Source organism: Leptopilina heterotoma, unplaced genomic scaffold, assembly GCF_015476425.1.
Source record: "Leptopilina heterotoma isolate Lh14 unplaced genomic scaffold, ASM1547642v1 Lhet_268, whole genome shotgun sequence".
Taxonomy (NCBI): Eukaryota; Metazoa; Arthropoda; class Insecta; order Hymenoptera; family Figitidae; genus Leptopilina; species Leptopilina heterotoma.
The window spans coordinates 1,290,548-1,317,789 of NW_025110977.1; the positions used below are offsets into that span (position 1 = coordinate 1,290,548).

At 22.7% G+C, this 27,242-nt stretch overlaps 1 long non-coding RNA gene across 1 annotated transcript; it reads left to right on the forward strand.

The window, feature by feature from the left end:
- Positions 1-245: 245 nt before the first annotated feature.
- Positions 246-25,692, forward strand: LOC122503695. Its single transcript, XR_006301772.1, has 6 exons — positions 246-872; positions 11,143-11,397; positions 13,287-13,633; positions 17,203-17,331; positions 21,846-22,267; positions 25,252-25,692. It is a non-coding gene; the product is annotated as an uncharacterized LOC122503695 (long non-coding RNA).
- The last annotated feature ends 1,550 nt before the right edge of the window (positions 25,693-27,242 follow it).

Consider the following 27,242-nt stretch of genomic DNA (forward strand, 5'->3'; position numbering starts at 1 on the left):
AAATAAGAAAAAAAGTATTAAAAGGAGGAAAATAAGAAAAAAAGTATTAAAAGGAAGAAAATAGGAAAAAAAGTATTAAAGGGAAGAAAATAGAAAAAAGAGTAAAAAGTAAAAAAAGGAGGAAAGCATTTTTTTTCTCCCAAAGCACAAACTGATTGTTTCTTCAGCTATAGAATTTTTTTTCCCTCTATATATGTCATATGGGCGAAACTTAAAAAAAATGGGAGAGAATTACAAACCAGGGTCTTTCCCTATCGCATTTCCAGTGTCGATTGAAGCAGCAGTGACGACGGTTGGGTGTTGGTATAGTGATGGTGGTAGTAGTGGTAACTGTCGCCAATGATAATTTATGTTAATAGGAGTTCATACACCGGCTGGGTCGACTCCGATTGCCAGGGCAGTCTGCAGGTCGTCGCGGCACTGTGCGGACGTTTAACTTTCTCGTAACGCATCAAAAAGTCTAATACACACAAAATCGGAAGCTGCTGCTCGGTATATAGGAGTGAGCGAGAGAGAAAAATTCACCCCCCCCCTCCCCTCTTCTCTCTTGCCGCAACATCCCTCAACTTTTAATATTCGAAATGGCGACGCCCAGACTTGCCCTACGGTTACTTTTCAGCGCTCGCTCTCGACGCAGACTCAGATACTCACACGAGTTTCGGGGCGCAGACAACTCGATGTACAGGTCTCATTCGAATCGGGATATAGTTCCTTTCAGACGTTCTTTTTAACTTATTGAAAAAAAAAAAAATTTTGTAATTAAATTCTTCACAATTCGTGTTGCTTAATTTAGAAGGAAAAAAAAAATCACGAAACTATTTTTCGATAATTATATTTGAATACATTAGTTGCAGTGGAATTTTTTTCATGGGGTAAGTTGTCAACAGTGATTGAAAAGTGATTTTTTTTTTGTTTAAAAATAGAAAAAATTTTTTCACTGCTAGAAAGTTTGTGTTACACTTAAAAAAAAGTGTCACTGGAGTACACCCAGTGATGGCGCCAGTTGATGAGGACCCAAATGTTTAAGGGGGTTGAGAGGGTGGTTTCATGACGCCGATCGATTTCAAAGCAAAATACAAGAACGAGTTCTGATTCTTAACAGTGATTTCTTGTTTCTTTCTTCTTCTTATTCTTCTTTTACTATTTTTATAATTTTTGAAAAATTCTAGTTTAGAAGTAAACAAAACATTTTTCATGTTTGTTCACAAAAATAAATATCCAAAAATTAATTAATTTTAATGTTTTGAATATTAAAAATTCCGATACACTAAAAAAATGTATTTGATTCAAATAGCCAATTACTTGACTATCAATTAAATATTTACTTGAATCAAAGAATTTTTATTTGAGTCAATTAAATGTTTCAATTCATATTTGCGTCAAATACTAAAATTATTGGTTCGAATACAATTTAATTGATTTAAATAAACATTATTTGATTCAAATATTTACTTGAATCAAATAAATATTTACTTGAATCAGATAAATACTTACTTGAATTAAATAAATACTTACTTGAATTAAATAAATATTTACTTGAATCAAATAAATTTTCATTAAGTCAATTAAATCGTATTTTCTTCAAATACTGAAATTATTGATTCAAATAAAATTTATTTGACCTAATTAAAATTTATTTGATTCAAGAAAATATTTATTTGATTCAAGAAAATATTTATTTAATTCAAGCAAATATTTAATTGATTCAAGCAAATATTTATTTGATAATAACCCAAGTAATTGATTATTTGGACCAAATAATTTTCTTTTCCAGTGTAAGAATTATTTTACAAAGAAATATTTTTTTTCTGAAAAATAATATTTACTTAACCAAAAATATTTTTGTATGCTGAAAAAAATTATTTTTCCAGATTTTCGGAAATATTTCTCTTTTCGTGTACGCGGAACAAGTGGTAAAAATTTTTCAAGGAAAATTTGCCGTTAGGAGAAAGTTGGGGTCTTTGTCATGGCCGGTTCTGTTATATATTTTATGGAGGGTGCCATTCAGTTCAGGGTTGTCGGTACACTGAGATGAAGGACATGCGCAATATGCTCCAACCGACTCCATTATAATTTCAACCCCTCCAGCGGTCTTTTGTTCAAAATAATTTTCAATTTAGGAGGAGGGAAAATGTTATTTTTTTTTAATTTTAACATTTTTACTTCATTTTATGTAATTAAGTAGAAAAATTCATTTGACTCAAATAATCAATTTTCAGTCTATTATCAAATAAATAATTTTTTAAGTCAACTAAATTTTATTTAAATGAAATAAATTGTTTTTGAGTTAATGATTTCAGTATTTGGATCAAATATATTTAAATGACTTAACTAAAATTTATTTAATTAAATTAAATATTTATTTGATTCAAGTAAATATTTGAATCAAATAAATGCTATTTAAGTCAAATAAATTGTTTTTGAATTAATGATTTCAGTATTTAAAGCAAATACGAATTAATTGACTTAAGTCAAATTTATTTGATTCAAGTAAATATTTGAATCAAATAAATATTATTTAAGTCAAGTAAATTGTATTTGAATCAACAATTTCAGTATTTAGAGCAAATACCGTTGAATTGACTTAAGTAAAATTTATTTGATTCAAGTAAAAATTTGAATCAAATAAATGCTATTTAAGTCATATAAATTGTTTTTGAATTAATGATTTCAGTATTTGAAGCAAATACGAATTAATTGACTTAAGTCAAATTTATTTGATTCAAGTAAATATTTGAATCAAATAAATTGTTTTTGAATTAATGATTTCAGTATTTGGAGCAAATATATTTAAATGACTTAACTAAAATTTATTTGATTAAATTAAATATTTATTTGATTCAAGTAAATATTTGAATCAAATAAATGCTATTTAAGTCAAATAAATTGTTTTTGAATCAATGATTTCAGTATTTGAAGCAAATACGATTTAATTTACTCAAGTCAAATTTATTTGATTCAAGTGAATATCTATTCGATTCAAGTAAATATTTGAATCAGTAATTTCAATATTTGAAGCAAATGCCATTTAATTGACTTAATTAAAATTTTTTTGATTCGAGTAAATATTTATTTGATTCAAGCAAATATTTATTTGATGCAATTAAATTAAATATTAATTTGATTCATGTAAATATTTGAATCTAATAAATTTTATGTAAGTCAAATTGTATTTGAATCAATAATTTCAGTATTTGCGGCAACTACTATTTAATTCACTTATGTAAAATATATTTGATTAAATTAAATATTTATTTGATTCAAGTAAATATTTGAATCAAATGAATTTTATTTAAATGAAGTAAATTGTATTTGAATCAATAATTTCAGTATTTTAAGCAAATACCATTTAATTGAACTTAAATAAAATTTATTTTATTCGAGTAAATATTTATTTGATTCAATTTAATAAATTTATTTTATTCAAGTAAACACTTATTCAATAATAGACAAGAAATCGGCTACTCGAATCAAAGAAATTGTTTTTCATTGTGTTTATTTAAATACATAACATTTATGTAATTCTACTTTTCTTAACAAAATATTCTGAGAAGTAGAATATTTTTTTGAATAATCATTTTCCACTTGCCGCATATTTCCTTCTATATTAATTTTCATCTTTTGTTACAAAAAAAACTTTGTTTGTACCTGCGTTAAATTGTAGATAAAGCATAAGTTCTTTTTCTTTGATATTTGCTTCTTATTTCGCTAGTAAAATATATAAAAATTAAAGGAAAAAGATAAAAAATATGAATTTTAAGTATAAAAATATATTTTGTAATTTTTAGGCACAGCGTCGCGGGGGAATTTAGTTTGAGAAGCGCAAGCGCGAAGGAGGGTCAATGAGAGTGAGAGAGAAAAACCGCAACATCTCTCTTGCTCTCATTGCTCACGGCGCATGCGCTCCTCTTCCTTCGCGTCGAAGTGGGGACAAAAACAGTCTATCCTTCTCTCTCCCATTGTATATGCGGAGAGTTACAACACCGATTTTCGCTCTCTATTTTTTCGCTTAAAAAATGATTTCTTTATTTTTTCGCTTAAATATTTTTTTATTTAATTTATATATTTATCGATTCTCAAGAGAAAATAATTTCAATCCTTTTACTTTTTATATGTGAGGAAATAATTTTCTTAAGTTTTTATACGAGAAAATAATTTCCTAAATTTTATTTTCAACAAAATTTGCAATGCGATTGGTTTCCTGAGAGATTAATAGCAAATATAAGGTCCAGACTCACTCGAATTTAAAAATCTTATCGCTTGGGCAAATCACAGAATGGCGAATTCTATCAAATCGAGTTCGTAGAAACAATGGAACGTAGCACACATATATATTTATGTATTCCAAGTGTGGAAGCAGACGATAGAGCGAGAGCATAGTAGATCGACCATGAGCCCAATCACAGACTCACTCCGCCCGCATTCCAGACTCCGACCTACCCATCTCTCTCTCTCTCTCTCTCTCACTCTCTTTCTCTCTTTGTAAAATTCTAGAACTAAACGCTCGTTTTGAAAAAAAATCCGTATTCTTTATATTTCTTAGTTTCTTGAAATTTTTTCTCTTTCATCGATTCTATAATTTTTAATTGAAAAAATTTACTACTAACTTAATTAAAGTTAGTAATTTTTAATTTTTTAATACTAATTTAATTTTAAGTTTTTAATAATTCAATTTTAACTTTATTTAAATTTTTTTATAATTTAATTTTTTAATTTCAATTTTTTACTAACAAAAATGTTTGTCAAGAAAAATAAATTCTTGAAAAATGCAACAGAACAAAAAATTTATTTGATTCAAGAAAATAGTTAATTGATAAAAACAAATAATCGATTATTTGAATCAAATAAATTTTTTTTCCATTGTAGCAATTAAATAAATTTTTTATATTAATTTCAAACTGATGGCAGGATTATTAGATTTACAAGGCGATCTATATCTCTAGTATAAGGCTCATTAAATTTGCAAATTACAGCCGTCTCAATTAACTTAATTGTTAATTACTTCCAACATTTGTTATACAATGTAGAATGAGAAAATTGTTTTGAATAATGAAGAGCATTTTTTTTTATTTTTCTGTTTTCTTGTTTTAATTTTAATAAGAGAAGGAATGAAAAAAAAAAAATTGTTTGTTATAATAATAAAGTACCAAGGAATAGAAAAAGAAAATTTAGAGTAAATATAAAATTATTAAAGTAAATAAAAACAGAATATTAAAAATAGATTTTGCGCCAGAAAATAAAAATTGATTGAGGGGAAAAAAAATTGCGAATGCGCATGAAAAAAGTTATCTCTATTTTTAAAGTTAGAATGTAATAAATTTTTTATTTTACGATTCAAAATCGATCATAACTCCCGTTTTTTTATGATTCCATTATGGTCTCAAGGACGAATCGAAACATGATTATCATCCTGATAAATGGGATCATTATCAGTTAATATCCATTTTTTTTCATTTTGTGATAAATTTACATTTTATTGACATTAACTTTCAATTTACCGCGACGAGAAGTAAATTTATCAGTATATTCTTATTCTTATCGTATATAAAACTGTTTAGAGGCAAAAAATTTTTCCTACACTGTATTAAAATAATAAAAAACTATTTTTAGACTTTTAGTGTTTTAAATGTATTCGTTTTTTCTACTCCTTATTTTTTCTTTAAAAAAAAATTAGTAAATAAATTTTTGCAAAGAATAATTTTTCCCTTTGATTTTAAATAAAAAGAAGTTTAACTTTCTATTCGATTTAATTCAGAAAAGAAGCGAAAGAAAAATGAACTAAAAAAAAATTGTAACCGAGAAGAGAAAAAAATGGGAGAAATAATAAAATTTTCTTCCACTTTTTATAAATGCGGGAGAAATTTTCTTGCGTCTACGCGAGAGAAAGAATAAATTTCCCAACTATGATAATTAAGGAGTCAATTTATGAAAATTTAATAATAATTCACGTGCTTATGGGTGTGTGTGAAAGAAGCTGGAAAATTTACATCTTTTGATAATAAATTTTCACCGCAAATTCTTAATGAGTTTCGAGGAGAGAACTAAAATTATGAAAAATGATCATGATGCTACCATTATCTTGAGAATAACACGAGTAGTTTTGTAAAACACTTATTAATTAGCTTGTTATTGACAGCAGTAAATCGATATATACATGGATGTACATTTATATACATATAGACAGGAATGACGCGACAAAGTGGAAAATGATGGATGTGTTTTGATACTTGAAAGAGAGAAGAAGCCAAACTGATTCTTTTCTTGTTCCTTTGGTTTAGAATTTAGGGATGTTTGCTTTCATATCTCAATCTGTTTGGTGAAACAGTTACTCTTTTTTTTTAAATACACTGGGTCATTCTCTCACTATAAATTTTCATACTCAAACAATCTGTCAAAATTTTACAAAAAAAAAATCATGAAAACTTCTTTTACACACGAAGATATCATTCGAATAGAATCAATTTAAGTATCATTAATATTACTCTCATTACTAATTGCAATTTTATTTCTATTTCTATTTCTATTTCTATTTCTATATTTTTCTATTTTCTATTTATAACAAAAAGTAAATATTATATATTTAATTAAATAGAAATTTAACTGAATATATATATTTAACTAAATATATATTTTACTAAATAAAAATTTAACTAAATACATATTTTACTAAATAAAAATCTAACCAAATATATATTTAACTAAATTAAAATTTAACTAATTAAATATTTTACTAAATAAATTTTAACTAATTAAATATGTAACTAAATATATATTTTACTAATTATATATTTCACTAATTAAATATTTAACTAATTATATATTTCACTAATTATATATTTCACTAATTATATATTTCATTAATTAAATATTTAACTAAATATATATTTTACTAATTATATATTTCACTAAATAAAAATTTAACTAATTATATATTCAATTAAACAAATTTAAAACAGTTAAACTTTTGTCAGTAAATTAACATCGATTAATCAATTCTGAATTAATCAACTAATGAATAAATAATTACAGATTGAATTAATTTCACGCCGATTATTTATGAATTAATTAAATTATCAAAGTAATTAATAAGATAATTGAAGATTTTACCTAATTGAACAAACTAATTATTATAATAATTTGTTATAATTAAACTCGTTTAAATATTTAGAAAGTTAGTTTTAGATTTTTTCTAATAAAGAAAAAAGATCATTGGTCATTGAATTTATCGAATTCGCTAATTAATTTAACGAATTTTAATGATTAAAATTATTAAAATTTTTTTTAATAAATTTAGTTTTTGTCTTTTGTTTAATAAGGAAAAAAGAGCATTGGTCTCATTGAATTTATCGAATTCGCTACATATTTGAATTTTTGTTTAATGATTTATAAATTCGCTGTCCGTTATATAAATTAACACATTTCCGCAAGAAATGACGTCACTTGGTTTATTCTGTTCTCTGGAGATGAAATGAATGCTGGTTATATTAGCTGTTCTTGTATTGTCTGCCATGTGGTTAGACGCATTCCCACAAGTTCGTTCAATCAACACGAACTTTGTATATAAACTTAACTGGAGTGTGTAACTTTTATGTGTTTTATTACTAACCAGAAATTTAAATTGAAACTTTTACTTTTTTACTTCAAATTTATCAAATATACGAATTTAAAAATTTTTAAATTAACAAATTTACAAAATTACAGAATTACAAAATTATAAAATTACAAAATTACAAGTTTATAAATTTTCAAATTTACAGATTTACAATTTTAAAAATTACAAATTTATAAATTTATAAAATTACGAAATTAAAGTTTACAAATCTACAAGTTTACAAATTAAAACTTTACAATTCTACAAAATTTAAAGATTTAATTTTACAAATTAACAGTTTGATAATTTACAAATTTAAAAATTTACAATTTAAATGTTTACAAATATACAAGTTTGCAAAAAAAAAGTTTCCAAATTTAGAAATTAACATATAAAAAGTTTTAAATCTATAAATTTACAAATTAAAAGTTTACATATTTACATATGTAATTAAAAATTTATAAATTTATAAATTTACCAATTTGAAGTTTACAAATTTACAAATGAAAACTTTTCAAATGTAGAAATTCACATATTAAAAGTTTTTAAACCTAGATACCAATTTACAGATTAAATTTTGCAAATTTGCTAATTAAAAGTTTACAAATCAAGAAATGTGGAAATTAAAAATTTTTAACTTTTAAATTTTCCAATTTTTAATTTACAACTTTACAAATTAAAAGATTGAAAATTTATACAAAACTTAAAAATTTACAATTTAAATTATTTCAAACCTATAAAATTGCAAGTTACGAGTTTAAAGAATTATAAATTGGCAAATTTACAAAATTACAAATTTTGCAGATTTGCAGTTTTACAGATTTACAAATTTATAAATTTACCAACTTAAAATTTACGAATGAATACTTTCAAATTCTCTAAATTTACAGAATAAATTTTACCAATTAACAAATAGAAAATTTACGAAACATAAAAATTTAATATTGTTTAGAATTCTACAAATTGTCAAATTAAAAGTTTATAAACCTAGAAATTTAAATTTAAAAATTTTTAAATCTACAAGTTTTTACAAATTAAAAATTTACAAATCCATAAAATTGCAATATTTTACAAATCTATAAAAATTTACAAATTTTCATATTTATAAATTTACTAATTTCGAGAAAAATTCCGGGAAAATTCAAAATACTAATTTAAAGTTTCCAAATGTGTTTACAAATTAAAACTTTACAAGTCTAGAAATTTACATATGATAAATTTGTAAATCTGCAAAGTTATAAATTAGAAATTTATAAATCAATAAATTTTAAATTTGCAAATTTTAAATTTACAAATCTACAAATTTACAGATTAAAAATTTACTAATTTAATTAGTAAAAAGTAGACTAATTTAATTTAGTAAATATTTCTATTTACTAATTTTTAGTATTACTTTACAGATTCTATGCTAAAAATTTAGAAGTAAACTTTCTGGTTAAAAATCAAAACTACAATTTTTTTCTAACAGAAACAATTTAAAATTATTATTATTATAATTTCACTATTTGTTTAAACTTTAAATTACCAAATAGAATTAGTGAAAATGTTGACTAATTTGAACTTTACTCTCGATGGTGAAAAATTTTTATATCAATAAAGAAGAAGAAGAAGAAGAAGAAAATTAAATTGTAAGAAAAAGAAAAAAGAAACTGTTCTTTAAATAACTGCAAGTTGTTACAAATTGAAAGTCTTTTAAATGTGAAATTGAGAGTTGCCATTACATGACTGTTCGAAATCGAACAAAATTTGAGCAGGTAACAGGCCTCTTGTTAACAAAACTGGTATATAATGGCGACCACGTGACCTTGAAGAATTTGATTGCCATCGACAACCAGAAAGTATTTCCAAATTCATTTCATCCGTCTTTTGTTTCTGTTCTTTTTTTCTCACTCTAATAATTAAATTTAAATTAATTCCTAGAATATTTTTTAATTTTTTTTTATTAATTTTTTCTTCAACCCTCAATTTCTGTTTCTAATTTCAAATTATTTTTTTATTAGTACTTTTTTGTTTAAAAAATGTTCCTCTCTTTCATTTCCTTTGTTTTAGATGTTTTCATTTGTTTTTTTTTTTTTTTGCTTTTTGTTGCTTTATTTTTTTATTTTGTTTTTGTTTTCAAAACACATTTTTAATATCACAATTTTGCTGAGGATAACAAATTGAGATAAAAAACGAATCAAAATGTTGCTTCGCAACACTTTTGATTCCTTTTTTTCTCAATTTGATATTCCTTAGGAAAAATTGTGATAATAAAATATGAAGTTAACGGAAAATTGAAATTATAAAAATTTTAATTCACGGGGTAAAATTGTTTCGAAAACGGTATAAAACTGCAAGAAATTCGACAATCCTTGTTTCGACTTTCTTTTTTTTGATTCTTTTTTAATTTGTCTTGGTGAATACTTTATTCAAATATAAAGTTACTGTTAAATACTATAACTTAAATGAACTTAAATTCACGGGGTAAAATTGTTTAGAAATCGGGGTAAGATTGTAAAGAATTCGATAATCTACATTTTGATCTACTTTTTTTGTCTTTTTTTTGGTGAACATTATTAAAACATAAAATATTGTTATAAATCCTACAGCTTGCGTGAATTTTTTAATTCCCGGGGTACTATTGTTTCGAAATCGGGGTAATATTGTAAGTAATACGATAATCTTTGTTTTAATTTACTTTTTATTGTTTTTTTCCTTTTTGTCAAACTTAAGTAATATAAATAATGTTGTTATTAAATACTGAAACTTGTATGAAACTTAATTCGTGGGGTAATATTGTTTCGTGATCGGGGTAAAACTGTAAAGAATTCTATAATCTTTGTTTTGTTTCGGCAAACCTAATTATTTGTTTTTCTTATAATTATATTAATAATTAATTCAAATATAAAGTTGTCATTAAATACAACAGCTTGAATGAAATATTTAATTCGCGGGGTAATATTTTTCTTAAAATCGGGGTAAAACTGTAATGAATTCCATAATCTTTCTTTTGTTTCGCTTTTTTGTCTTCACAAATTTAATTAAAATATAAAGTTGTAATTAAAAATTGCTGTTTATATCGAATTTTTAATTTGCGGGGTAATATTGTCTCGACATCGGGGTAAAACTGCCAGGAATTCTATAATCCATGATTCGATTTATTTTTTTTTGTTTTCCTCTTTTTTTGTTATCACAAACTTTATTGAAATATAAAGTTGTTGTTAAGTACATAAAGCTTGATTAAAATGTTTAATTCGCGGGGTAATATTGTTATGAAAAATCGGGGTAAAACTGTAAGAATTCCAAAGTCTTTCTTTTGTTTCGCTCTTTTTGTATTAACAAACTTTAGTCAAACATATATTTGTTATTAAATAGTACAGATTGTAAAACTTTTAATTCGCGGGGTAAGATTGTTTCGTAATCGGGGTAAAACTGTAATGAATTCGATATTCATTCTGTTTTTCTTCTCTTTCGTATTTTTTTTGATATTTTTTTGTTTTTTTTTGTTCTGTCAAACTTTATTAAAATATGAAGTTGTTATTAAATACTAAAGCTTGTGGATTTCATTTCAGAAGCGTATATAAAATGGAACGGATGGAGGGGAACTTTTGATGAAGGGCAAGAGGAAGGGAAAAATGCCGGCTGGCAAGCAGATGGTTGCTCCGTTTATTGGTTTATTCTATGTCCAACCCGACTAAAGTTCTTTTGTGTCGAAGAGAGAAGGAAAAAGAGAAAGAGAGAAGAAGAGAGCTTAACAGCATCAACTCGAAACGACAATGTTTCGCGCCATCGTTGAAACGACCGAGGGAGAGAAGTTCATTCACGACGTAAGTCATCGCGTAAAAACGAGTTACTGTTATAATCTTCTATATGCTAAATACAATTTACAATTCGCCAAACAATTTCAACTCCTGATATAGAATAAAATTGCAAATATAAAAAATTTATATATAATCTATAATTTCGAAAAAATTTTAATAATTCAAATTCTTCTGAAATCAGTTACATTTTTTAATATATATTTAATTAATTATTAAAAGTAATGAATTTATAAAAGAATTTTATAGTTAAAAACACTAAAAACAATTGAATTTTGGAGAAGTTACAAACGAATGCAGAAATTCAATTATATTTTAAAAGTAATAAAATTCTTCCCAAAAATTTAATTATGTTCAAACAATTTTAAAATCTTAGTCAAAATTTCAATTATCATTATAAATAATAAAATTCTTCTCTGAAATTCAATTATTTTCGGAAATTTTAATAAAATTCTTAGCAAAATTTCAATTATTTTCAAAAATTTTTCTTAATTCAATGATTTTCAATAACTACTATTTTAGTAACTTTTTCCAAAAGAATTCAATTATTTAAAAAAATTGTTTGATAAAATTCTACTCAAACATTTATTACATTCTCGTAAAAATTTCAATTATCTTTATAAATAATAAAATTCTTCTTGAGAATTAAATTTTTTCAATACAATTTTAATAAAATTTCTCGAAAGGATTCAATTATTTTTAAAAATTTTAATGATATTCTTTGAAATAATTCAATTACTTTCAAAAGTTTTTAATAAAAATATTTATAAAGTATTAAATCAGTTTCAATTTTAACCAAATTCCTTTAAAGAATTGAATTATTTTTAAGAATTTTAATAAAATTCTTCGTAAAAATTAATCATTATCAAAAATTTTAATAAAATTCTTCTTAAAAATTAATTATTTTTAAAAACTTTATTAAATTCTTGTCAAGAATTCAATTATTTTAATAAGTAACAAAATTCTTCGCTTGAATTAAATTATTTTCAAAAATTGTATTGAAATTCTCCACAAAAATTCAATTATTTTAATAAATAATACAATTTTTCGTAAAAATTCAATTATTACCAAAAAATTTATTAAAATTCTTATCAAGAATTCAATTATTTTAATAAAAAAAAAATTCTTGGCTTTAATTAAATCATTTTCAAAAATTTCATTAAAATTCTTGACAAAAATTCAATTATTTTTCAAAATTTTTATTACAACTTTGGACTGAATTTAATGAAATCTTCATAAATAATAAAATTCTTTGCAGAAATTCAATTATCATCCTAATTTTTAGTAAAATTATTCGCAAAAATTCAATTATTTTCAATTCCAATTTAATGGAATTTCTCTACAAGATTAAATTATTTTTAAAAAATTTAATGAAATTCTTTGAATCAATTCAATTACTTTCAAAAGACTTTAATAAAAATCTTTATAAAAACCTAAATCAGTTTCAATTTTAATAAAACTACTTTAAAGAATTGAATTATTTTCAAGAATTAATCTGTTATCTTTAATTATTATTATAAAACATGAAGAAATCGATCACTATTAATAATAATTAAATATTTATTTAAAAAATAATTCATAATTTTTTAACAATTAACAATGTTCTATTTTTTATAAATAAAAAGGAGAAAATTTTGCATATTTTAGATCAGTCAAACAAAATTTGTTATAGAAAAAAGAATAATAATCAAAATGGGTATATTTTTTATTTGTAAATCATAATTTTTTTTCAATTTTCTAATATTATTTTATTATAAATCGTGAACATTTACCTGCATATTTTCGATTTGTCAAACAATATTTTTTAAAGAAAAAAAAACTTCAAACTGAGGACAGAGAGAATGAATTAATGAAAGAGAAAATTATCAGATTATTATAGTTGTTTTTTATTTTTCCAGAAGAAAGAAAGAAGAGAAAAGAAGAGGTAAACTGCAAATTGCTTAAGGATCTTAGGAGGAAAAATCACGAGCTCCATTATGAAGAACGTCGACGAAAAAGTTGAAATAATTTTTTTTTTCCTCATATATACAAGAGAAGAAATAAAAATACGTCCATAATGGCGTCGTCTTTCGTTGGACGTCGAGACGGGATCGATAAAGAGGGGTGTATGGTCTGCAAAATTCAAACCTAAAAGGCAACCCCTTTTATATTTCACCCTCGTAATCTTGCCACCAGTCGTTGAAAGCATCTCGCACAAAATGGATTAACATTCATCCCAAAAAGGGCGCAAATATACAAACTCTAAGTAAGTGTTATTCCAATGCGCCTCATTCCGCAGCAACACATTCACAAAAATATACATATTCTCTCCAAAAAGAAAAAGAAAAAGAAAATTTCACCCTTTTTAAATAAGATATGTTTTGACTTTTGGCAAAAGTCAAGGATCAAAAATAACACGATGAAAGGCGATTTCATAGTCTCTGCGAAAGTCTTAGGGATACGTTTAAACGGATTAACAGCGGATTTGTAATTTTTATTTTTGACTTCCAAGCTGAGACTAATTTGACTTTTGGGACTTTGGTTTTGTTTGAGGGAGGGGTAAAATTAGCCTAATCCTTAAATAGGATTAAAATTTTTAAATAGGATTACAAGAAGGTAGTTTGTCCGCATCCGACGAGTAGTGGTCGGTAAAGTCAATGTTTTCAAAAGCGTCAAGAAGAAACGAGGCGGGAAATAAGATTGTGCGATGTTTCCTTCTGTTTTCTAGTTTCTACACCTGAACCCGCAGTCGGTATATAATTTCTGAATGGAATGACACGCTTCTTAGGAGGAGATTAACGAAAACTCGACAATGAGAGAGAGAGAGAATAATGTTTCTTTATCTTAAAAAAAAATTATCGAAAACAATTTTTAACATTTTTGCGAAATTCAAAATTGAGACTTTGATGAAAAATCGATCATTTCGATTTCATAGTTATTCTGCAGATATAAAAAAAAGAACAAAAAAAAAAAAAAAAAAGAAAACGAATCAAAAATGTTTCATCATCAATGATATCAGAAATTCAATTATTTTCAAAAATAATAAAATTGTTTGCCAAAATTGAATTATCTTCAAAAACTTTTAAAGACATTCCGTAAAAATTTCAATTATCTTTATAAATAATAAAATTCTTCTTGAGAATTCAATTTTTTCAATACAATTTTCATTAAATTTCTCGAAAAGATTCAATTATTTTTAAAAAGTTTTAATAAAATTTTCAGATAGAATTAAATTATTTTGAATAATTTTGATAAAATTGTTTTTAAAGAATTCAATAAACAATTTTAATTGAATTCCATTAAAAAATCGAATTATATTCAAAAATTTTAATATATAATTCAGCGAAAAAATTCAATTAATTTCAAAAAATTTGCTCAAGAATTCAATTAATAAGTAACAAAATTCTTCACTGAAATTCAATTATTTTCGAAAATGGTATTAAAAATCTTGGCAAGAATTCAATAATTTTTCATAATTTTTATTACACTCTTGACCAGAATTCAATTATTTCCAGAAATATAACAAAATTCTTCACAAAAATTTAATTATTTTTCAAAATTTTTATAACATTCTTGGCTAGAATTCAATTATTATCATAATTTTTAGTAAAATTATTCGCAAAAATTCAATTATTTTCAATACAATTTTAATGAATTTTTTCGTCAATATTTAACAAGCAACACTGTTACTTAAATCAATTGAAACAGAAAAAAATTTCTCTCATTAGAATTTCAAATTGTTTTCTATTCCTATATAGATGTTTTCACCCTAATGTAATACTTTAGGAAACAATAGATCTTGGAAAGACTAAATTTTTTGTTGAATTATTTAAAAGAACATTCTGCAAACATTATGTAAATTTAGAGTAAAAAGGTTTTAAAGTGACATTATATCAGAGTAATAAGAATACATATAAAAATTCACTGCGATAATTAAATCCGAACAAAAACATCTTTGATGCAAAAAATTCCGCCAAGTAAAAGTTTTTGTAATTGTTCAAATAATTACCGAAATAAAAGCTTACTAAGTAAAATTTATAACTAAAGTTTTTATATTCATTTATTTTATTAATTTTAACTAATTAGATTTACGAATTAAGCAAAAAAATGTTATCTAATTATTCGTCTTTATAAAAAATTTCTATATTTAAGGCAATTTTAAAATCTTGGCGTCAATAGTTTTTCTAAAGTTATAATTGATGAAAGTATTGACGCCAAGATTTTAAAATTTTCTTAAATAGAAATTTTTCTCTAAAGACGAATATGTAGATTTAATTTTTTGCTTATGTTAAACATGAAGTTAAATTTCATAAATTATTTGTTACGATCCAAAATATAACGTGAAACATTGACTTAATTCGTAAATCTAATAAGTAAAATTAATAAAATAAATCAATATAAAAACTTTAGTTATAAATTCTACTTGGTAAACTTTTATTTCAGTAATTGTTTGGACAATTACAGAAACTTTTACTTGGCGGAATTTTTTTCATCAAAGATGTTTTGTTGGGACTTTAAGAATAAAGAATTTAATGCATAAAAACTAAAATTTCTTAATAGTACAATTAATTATAGTTATTAATAGTAATAAAATTAAATTGCAATCCAATTTTATTTTTATAAAAAAAAATTTGAATTATATTAATTTTACTATCTACTATTAATATTGTTATATTTTTTATTATTTATTTTATTATTATTATTATTATTATTATTATTATTATTATTTACTTTAGAATTTAGGGACAATATGATAAAAAATAAATAATAAAAAATAAATAATAAAAAATAATAAGTTAATAATAGAAGAAAACAATAAAATAGCAAAATATTAAGGAAAGAAAAGATATTACAAAATACTAAAGAAGGAAAAAATAATACCAAATGAGCAAAAAAGGAAAACAAAAACAAAAAATAGTAAAATTAGAGATAAAATAACAAAATAATACAAAAAAAGAGAAACAATAAAATAACAAGATAGTAAAAAAGGAAAATAATAACAAAAAAATAGTAAAAATGAAGGAAAAATAATAAAACAGAAACAATAAAATAACAAAATAGTAAGAAAGAAAAAAATAATAACAAAGTAGAAAAAAGGAAAGAATAATACCAAAATTGTAAAAAAAGGAAAACAATAACAAAATACTAGTAAAAATGGCAAAAAAAACAAAAGAACAATAAAATAAACAATAAAACAATAAGAATAAAATAACAAACTAGTAAAAAAAGAAAATAATAATAACGCAATAGTAAAACAAAATATTAACAAAATAAAATAAGAAAAAAAATAAAAAAACAGGAATTGTAAAAAAAAATAATTTTTAATAAATAAAAAGTATCTTGAAACGAAATTTTATAAAATTTTGAAACAATTTTCAATTTCAATTTCAAATTTTAAAAACATTGTCTTAAAATATATACAAAATAATAATTTCTACTAATTATAAGGATTATTTTTTTTTTCTGTATGAACTTTATAAATTCGTCACAATGTCAGACAAATTGATACTGGAGACAAGTAGATAATATGCGCTTTATAATGGCATCACTTTTTTTTGCGATAGAAATCAATTTGTCCGATTAAAACGGAGAATTTCACCGCCCACGTTACATGTCATCAAGTAATTAATGAATCTCATGACTTCAGATAAGGAAGAACAAAATCCTTTTATGCATTTCGCAAGAATTCAACTTTTATAATATTGCACAATCCCCATATCATTCTGTCATCGCATCATTATCATTTTATGCAGAAAAATTTTTTTTTTTCTTGCAAAATTTTATCCTATATTCATATAGTTTCAGATAATAATGAAAATTTAATTTTTCTTTCAGGATTATGTGCAGAAACAAGCAGTAAAATATGTATAAAAGAACAAAGGATGGAATCGTATTAAGTTTAAAAAAGGAAAAAAAGAAAACGAATAAAAAATGATTTTTTTTTGTAGGAGAAACAAAAAATTGGTAAAGTAAGAGTTTCTTTTGTTTTAAAAACATTTTTTTAGAAATATTAGATGATTTGTCACTTATTGGCACTGTTCCCCAACTAATAACTTTAAAAATTATTTTCAAATCTGCTTCAAACTTTTGAACAAGTAATGTTTATTGTGTTTTTTATTAATATCATAATTAAAAAATTTTTTTTTAACAAAGAATTGTTATTTAATTTAGTCTTTCTAAGAATATCAAATTGAGACGAAAAACGAATCAAAACGTTGCTTCGCAACACTTTTGATTCGTTTTTTGTCTCAATTTGATATCTTTAGAAAAACTGTTAGAAAAAGATTAAAAATAATTTTTTTTTATTTTTCTTTTAAAAAATAGTCGGTTTTGAAATCCATACGAAATTTTTCCCGAAAATTTAATTTTGAATTCACAAACAAATTGCCAAACAAAAAAATTGATTTTTATAATTTTTGAAGCATTTTAAAAAAGAAACTTTAGTTTTAGGACAAAAATGCTAAAAAATTCAATAATTAAATATTTGTTATTCAATTTTTTTATTTGAAAATTTATTTGTTTATTTTTCTAACTAATGTCAGATCATAAATCTTATATATAAAAGAAAAAAAATTTTTTTAAATTATAAAATTATTATCTGAAAGGTAGAAAAATAAACGAATCAATTTTCAAATTAAAAAATGAATAATAATGTTTTTTTAAACATTTTTAGCGTAAAAATAAAGTTTTTTTTAAAAATGCTTTAAAAATTATAAAAATCAATTTTTTTCATTTGACAATTGAGTGCTTGGATACAACAAGGGGACGTACGCTCGGCGAGCCGTTTTAAAGTCAGTCAAAGGTACCGTAAAGTGTAAAAAATGAAAATTCAAAATTTTGAATTTTGAAAACTGCCATCTTATAGGAAATAAAAATGCGCATCTTTTTTTTCTTTGAAATTTCTTTGAATAATTAATATTTTTATATGATAATGGAAAAAATGTGATTAATTTTCAATGTTAAATTTCATTGAATTTTAAAATATAAATCGTCGTATCTCCGACAAAAATTAATGAATTCTTTTGCTTTTTGGAATACAAATGCATTTGGACCTATAGAAGACGACAATATCACGAAAATGTTAAAAGCAATTAATTGTTTATTGATTTTTAATTGTTAATACTGACCGGTCAAAAATAATTTTTTCTTATCTTTGGCTGCAAAAAGTATGCGGGGAACTTTAAAATTCAAACAACTTCCAGTGAGACATTTGTTTATTACGATGTGAAGAAGTTTTCTGTAAAATTGCAGAAAGATTAGTTTTATATTTACAGAAATACAATAGTTTTAAGAAAAATGCTCGCGCCGCCAACGATCCCTACCGCACAGATTTTAAGGTTAGTTGCACGGTAAAGTTTTATTTATGTATAAATATATGTGTGTAATATTTGCATTGAATTATTTATTAACTATTACATACTATACATCATAGGTATACACTTTTTTAATAATTTTGTAAAATATTATGTGTATGAATATAAATATTACAAATAATTCTAGCAGTATTTAATTAAATTAAGATTAATATCTGTGTTAAAAGAAATGTTTTTATTTTAAACATTATTAAATTTATAAAACGTTTTTAGATGTTAATATTATTGTTTAAAAACTAGGAAAAATTTTTATTTTAAACAATTTTTGACAATTGTGATATTTTGAACTATTATATTATTTTAATAGATATTATTAGATTATACTAGATTCAACATAGTATGTAATTAAAAAGGACATTAAGTGTTGTTGCAGCATATTGAGTAATAGTTTTAATACATTATAGAGTCGATAAAAATTGAGTTGTAAATAAACGATATACTAACAAAAATAAATATCAGAAATAATCTTAATTTAATTAAATATTGCTAGAAATATTACACACATATATTTATACATAAATAAAACTTTACCGTGCAACTAACCTTAAAATCTGTGCGGTAGGGATCGTTGGCGGCGCGAGCATTTTTCTTAAAACTATTGTATTTCTGTAAATATAAAACTAATCTTTCTGCAATTTTACAGAAAACTTCTTCACATCGTAATAAACAAATGTCTCACTGGAAGTTGTTTGAATTTTAAAGTTCCCCGCATACTTTTTGCAGCCAAAGATAAGAAAAAATTATTTTTGACCGGTCAGTATTAACAATTAAAAATCAATAAACAATTAATTGCTTTTAACATTTTCGTGATATTGTCGTCTTCTATAGGTCCAAATGCATTTGTATACCAAAAATCAAAAGAATTCATTCATTTTTGTCGGAGATACGACGATTTATATTTTAAAATTCAATGAAATTTAACATTGAAAATTAATCACATTTTTTCCATTATCATATAAAAATATTAATTATTCAAAGAAATTTCAAAGAAAAAAAAGATGCGCATTTTTATTTCCTATAAGATGGCAGTTTTCAAAATTCAAAATTTTGAATTTTCATTTTTTACACTTTACGGTACCTTTGACTGACTTTAAAGCGGCTCGCCGAGCGTACGTCCCCTTTTGTATCCAAGCACTCAATTTTTATTGGGTTCAAAAAAATATTTTCCACAAAATTACGCACTAATTTAAAAATCTAAAAAAATTTTAAACAAAATAAAAATTCAAAAAGGGTTAAAATATTTCCCGAACCCTTTTATTTTATATGACCATTAAATTGCCCACAAAAAACATTTTTGATTCCTTTTTTGTCTCAATTTGAAATCCTTAGAAAAACTAAAGAAAAACTTTTCCTTAGAAAAGCTGAAAATGTATTTTTTTTATTTATTTAAAAAAAATAGTCGATTTTGATATCCACACATAATTTTGTAGAAAATGTGTTTTTGAATCCAGAAAGAAATTGTCAAAAAAATTGATTTTTATAATTTTTGTAACATTTTTTGGAAAAAAAATTTAATTTTAGGCCAAAAATGCTAAAAAAATTCAATTTTTCTATTTGAAAATTTATTTGTTTATTTTTCTAACTTAATAAAAACTAAATTTAATAAAAAGTTTTAAAAAATTATAAAATTATTATCTGAAAGTTAGATAAATAAACGAATCAATTTTTAAATAAAAAAGTGAATAATAATTTTTTTTAACATTTTCAGCTTAAAACTAAATTTTTTTTTTAAATACTTAAAAAATTATAAAAATCAATTTTTTTTGGTTTCAAAAAAATATTTTCTTTTAAATTACGTACTAATTTTAAAATCTACCAATTTTTAAGCAATACAAAAATTATAAAAGGGATTGAATATTTACAAAAAAATTACCTCAAAAATAATGTTATGTAATATTTAAATTAATTTAATTTACATTAATTTAAAATAATTTAAATAAATTTTAATTTAAACTTTGACTATAACTACATGCATTTTTAACTGCTTTAAGAATAAATCTTCTATAAAATTGTTTTTACAGTAATTTTTTGAGAGGAAATCAATGTTTAGAAAATTAATTAGGTCAGAAAATATTATGACCTTTTATAGATTTTTTATTTTTTTTTAAAATTGATAGATTTTAAAATCCATCCCTAATTTTGTAGAAAATATATTTTTGTATCTCCAAAAAAATTACCGAATGAAAAAATTAATTTTTACAATTTTTGAAGCATTTTCTTATTAAAAAAATCTTTGTTTTTAGGTTGAAAATGCTAAAAAATACCAAAAAATACCACTGTTGTTTAATTTTTTAATTTGAAAATTCACTTGTTTATTTTGCTAACTAATTTCAAATTATAGTTTTATAAAATAGAAAATATAAAAACATTATGATAGGTAATATTATAATTTGAAATTAGAAAAATAAATAAGTGAATTTCCATTCAAAAAAATTGAATAACAATGGTTTTTTTTATCATTTAAAAAAACAATGTTTTCTTTTCAAAAAAATTCTTCAAAAATTAAAAAAATCAATTTTTTTATTCTGTAATTTTTTATGGACACAAAAACATTTTCTACAAAATTACAGATGAATTTTAAAATCTACCAATTTTTAAGAAAAATATAAATCCAAAAAGGGTCAGAATATATTTTGACTAATTTTATTTTTTGACCATTCATTTCTTCTCAAGAAATTACTATAAGAATAATTTTATAGAAGATTTAAATCATTTTCTTGGTGTAGTTAAAAGTTTAGTTAAATGAAGCTAAAATAACAATAAAATAATTATTTTCAAGCTTTATTAAAAAATATCTACACAGAAAAATTTCAAAAATATTAATTTTCAAAAAAAAAATAATTACCGTAGTTGAAAGTTTACCACTTCGGAGAGAATCACTTATAATAGAATAATATACCTACCTAATAATATTAATTAATTATTATTATTATTATTCTATTAATAAGAAATAAAATATAAAATTAATACAAAAACAATGAAAACATAAAATTAATAAAAATATTTTTTCCTCTCAAGACAGAAAAAAGAAAGAAGTAGAAAAAAAAATTATATATAGATTTAAACAAAAAGTAGAAAAAAATTAGAGAAAAAACGTAATTTCAGGTGAAAAGGAGATAAAAATACGTATTGTTTGAAGAAAAGGATTGAGGCTGATGAAAAAGCACAGTGGCCAAGTAACCTGAACTAATGCAGAGTGTATTGGTGATGTGTATATGACTGACAAAATAGAAATGAAAGAAGTTGTACCGCTAACAACAATAAGAGGAGAACGCGTCCTTGCAGCAATCAGCTTTGTCATCCTTGATCCGTTAACGCTCAGATGGTTCGCGTATCAATCACTATCGGTAGTTGAGACAGATCGTTCAGGTGTAAAAGATAATCACAGCCCACCACGAAGATAACCAGGAGAATGATACCGCACACACGCACAGCCTCCTTAAAATTTGATTGACGTAACAAGATTTATCGTCACGAATTTTTCAAACCTGCATTTTGTAAAATTAGAGCAACGCCCAATCATTCAGGTATATACATTAATATTAGATATTTATCGATCTTTTGTCTCTCTATTGTGTGGGAATTATTGTCAAACTCATTTTTTATTTTTTTTAAGACAGTGAAAATAATTTCTCATTGTCTCACACTCTCACTGTGAATTTTCTCTTCCTTATTCACTCTGAGGGATTTTTTATTTAAATCGAATAAATTTTACTTCGAAAGAAAATTGCACTAAAAAAAAGTTATTTGATTTAAATAACCGATTACTTGACTGCTATCAATTAAATATTTAATTGATAAACATTTAAATAATTAATTTAATTATTATTATAATAATTAATATTTAAATAATATTTATTGGAGTCAATTAAATGGTATTTGCTTAAAATACTGAAATTATTGGTTCAAATACCATTTAATTGACTCCAATAAATATAATTTGATTGAAGTAAATATTTAATTGATATAGTAGCCAATTAATTGGTTATTTGAATCAAATAAATTTTTTTCAGTGTAGAATAGAAATTTAATAATGCAGATAAAATTTGAAAGTTGAACGTTAAAGTAATAAGACAGAAAAAAAGAAGAAAGTTGGAAGTTTCGGAAGTTAAAGTTTTGAACGTTCAAATAAACGAAATTTATTTATTTCTTCTTCAAATTAAATTTTTATTACTATAATATTTTGCGTCACTATTAAGCACATTAATTATGTTTCAAAATGTAAAATTTTAGTTTTTAATTTGAATTGTAATGAATAATCTATGAAAATATTTTTAACAAAAAATTTTCGTTCATTTGAACGTTCAAAACTTTTTTTTCATATAAAATTAAAGAATTTTTGTTGTAAAATATTAAAGAATTTTCTCTTAGAAAAAAATTTAATTGAATTCATTTAATTTAAATTAATGATTGAACTTGATTTCATATTTATTTCAAAGACACAAATAATTTCTCTATTTGAAACATAACTTTCATTAAGTCAATTATTGTATTATTTGTGGTAATTATTTGTGTTAATAAATTTAAATTCAGATTTATTTGAAACAGTTCTTCGAATGGAAATGAAAAATAATAATTTTCCAGAGAATATGTTTATTTGTAAATATAGAAAAATTTTCTATGTGAATTTCAAATACGATCATCTTTGAAAATTGAAAAATTTTTACGTTTGTAAAATTCACAATGTTTATGATCAACGATAGAAAAAAAAAAATTTTTCTTTACGAAAACAAAAATGTTTTGTTTACAAATGTTTTTTGCAAATTAAAGATAAAAAAACTATAAAAAATATTTTTTGTGCAAAAATATATAAAAATTTAAAAAGAAAAATATTTTTTTTCTATATCGTTGATTATAAACGTTGTGAACTTCATCAAAGTAAATTTAAAAACAGTTTACAAAAAAAAGTAAAAAATTTTTGTTGTAAACTTTCTATAAAGCATGTTTGCTAGAAAAATTTCAATTTTTCTAGTAAACATGTTTTATTGAAGTTTACAACAAAATTTTTTTAATTTTTAAAAATAAGTTTCAAACAAAAGTTAAAAACAAAAATGTTTTAATACTCAAATGAAAATGTTTGAAATTAACAAAAAAATGCTTCAATTTAAAAATTTATTTTGTAAATTTCAAACATGTTTGTTTAAAATTCAAAAAATTTTTGTTGAATGAAATCCAAATAGTTTTCTGAAAAAAGTATTACATTTTTGTTTGATAGTACCAGTAAAATATGTTTATTTTAAAAATTGAAATTTTTCTTTTGGTAAATTTTAAATAGTTTCCTAAAAAAATACAAACAATTTTGTTGTGAATTACAATTAAACAATTTTTTTAAATTGAAACATTTCTTTGTAAATTACAAACATGTTTATTTAAGTAGGTATTAAAACATTTTTCTTTTAACTTTTTAACTTTGGTTTAAAACTTATTTTAAAAAATTAAATAATTTTTGTTATTAACTTTCAATGAAACATGTTTGCAAGAAAAATTAAAATATTTTTTTTTTGTAAATTTTAAACATGTTTATTAAAAAATTAAAATATTTTTGTTGTGTAAATTTCGAACAATCTTTTAAATAAATTCAAACATTTTTTTGTGAATTTCAATTAAACATGTTTTTTGGGAAATTGAAACATTTTTTTATAAATTCCAAAAAGTTTTTAACTTTTTTTTGAAACTTTTTTTTAAAAACAAAATAATTTTTGGAAATTTCGAATGAAACATGTTTTTTTTTAAAATGGAAACAATTTTGTTTCTGGATTTCAAAGATGTTGATTTAAAAATTCCAATACTCTTGTTGTCTTAGTTTAAAAGTTTGGAAACAAACATTTTTCATTAAAAAAAATAGTGATATTTTTGTTTTCGTAATTTTTAAACATATTTTTTTCAAACTTAAATATTTTTGTTTTCAATTGCAAACATGTTTCTTTGAAATTTGAAACATTTTTGCTGTTATGTTAAATTTTAATGTTTCTGATGTAAAGTGTTAAATATTTTTGTTGTAAATCCTTCAAATTTTTTGTTCGTTAATTTAAAAATATTTTCGTAAATTTTTAGTAAATTTTATCTAAAATCTTTATTACTTAAAACATTTTTTCTTCTTTCTTTTTTGCAAATTTCATACACTTTTGTTGTACACTGAAGAAAAATTTATTCGATACGATTACTTGTCTGTTATCAAATAAATATTTACTTGAATCAAACAATTTTTTATTTAAATTACTTAAATGGTCTTTGTCTCAAATACTGAAATTATTGAGTAAATTATAATTTAATTGAATAGTTTAGAAAGGAATTTATCGATCACTCCGAGTCAGGTTGTTTAATTTAATTGACTAAAATAAAAATTATTTGATTCAAGTAAATATTTATTTGATAGACAAGTAATTGGTTCTTTAAATCAAATAATTTTTTTTTCAGTGTAAAATACAAATAAAATACCTTTTTCTATAGTAAGTCAGGAAGGAAATACAAAAAATACAAGACAAATTAATAATAAAAATTTTCTTTACAGAAAAATGCATAATGAAAACCGTCGCTTAACAAGAAGACACTGGGCCAAGAAAGAAGTTAAAAATCGAAATGGAAAAGAATGTGTGCGTGAGAGAAGGCCCAGTTAATGCTCTACATCTACCCTGTAGATCCGAATTTGTTTGATAACAGGCGACAAATTCGGTTCTAGAGAGGTTTGTGTGGTGCATACAATGCTACAAAGGTCTCGTACAATGTACAATGCTCTCAAGGCACAAAAGAAGAAATAAAAGGGAGGATTCTTCAATTCTTCAATTCAAGAATGGCAACAACCCTTTTTTCGAACTAAACGAGTCGTTTTAATCAATTACGTTTACATTATTATTATGAAATTATATAATAATTATTATAATAGTATTATATTTATTAATTATAAATATAATAATATATAATAATAATATATAATAATAAATTATAATTATAATCGAATTATAATCTAAGGAATTACAATTATTATTATAGAATTATAGTTAAAGAATTATAATTATTATTATGGAACTATAATCTAATTATTTTGATGAATATTAATATTAAAATTTGTACCATTCTGGTTATGATTTACCATTCTCTTCAATCGATTTTAGTAACTTTTCATATTCTCGATGTTGAATACAAAAAATATTAAAACTTAAACCAGAAAAAATTATTTTTTGTCAAATCTTTCTTTTTCTCTTCAAACCAAAAAGCTTTGCCTTTTTAATCAACTATAAAGTTTTTTTGCTTCAAAATAAATTTGAAGAAAGGAAAAAATACTGTTATGATCAATTATTGGTATTGTACTAAAAATCAATTTTACTTTTTTTTTACATTTTTCTTTACTAGTGAAAAATTAAAATTTACAGCATTGTGTAATTTTTTTTTTCAAATAACGTTCTGGAAAAAAAACTATTGAATAATAACTATTTAAATAATTATTATTCTGTATAATATTGAGAAATAATAAAAATAAGTAATATTAAACAAATAAATAAAATCTTCATTCGTGATTAAAATTCTCAATCAGGGAAAAATTTCAACATTAAATAAATAAAAAATAAAGAATAAGGAATAAATAATAAATACTACTTTTGTTAACAAGAAAAAAGTATAGAAATAGTATAGAAATTCAATAGAGAAAATATTCATAATGATTACCTAAATAGACAAAACTAAATTACTTCAAGTTCAAAAAAAATTAGAAAAGTTAATTTAAATTCGTTACATTCTCATGTTTTATTAATTTAAATTATTAAACGTTATTAATTTAAAATCATTAGAGATTATTAATTTAAATTCATTAAAGATTATTAATTTAAATTCATTAAACATATTAGTAATTTAAATTCATTGAATATTATTAATTTAAATTCATTAAACTTTATATATTCTACATACATTCTGTCATTATATACATATACCTAACAAAATATATTGAAAACAAAAAAAACAATTTATTAAAATCATGAAAAAATATCCAATTATTGAAAAAAGAGAAACATTTTATTGAAAAAAATACATAAAAAGCCAACGAGAAAAAAAACTAACCATTTATTAAAAATAAATTTACCATTTCATTATTAATTGTGGGTTAAGATCAGTTTCAAAGAAAAGAAAAATTGATGAGGAAATAAATATCTTTGCTAGACAGGTATTCAAGGTATTTTTATTATATCTTCTAATATAATAACTTTCCCTTGGAACGTTTATTAACACAGAAGAGATTTCGTCCTCAAAAAGAGTCGAACGCGGCTTTCCACTGCCGCTGCGGAGAAAAATTAAAAATGCAATGGAAAAAGAAAAAAGAAAGAAAAAGAAGATGAAGAAGAAGAAGAAGAAGAAGAAGAAGAAATATCAAAGAACAAACCATTAATTTTGTGGAGTCGGTTGCATCCGTGACGAGGTGCTGCCAATGATGAACCGAGTTATGACTTGTGACCCATTGCACATCTCCTGACACATGTCCATTAAATATATACATATATTCACATCTACAGA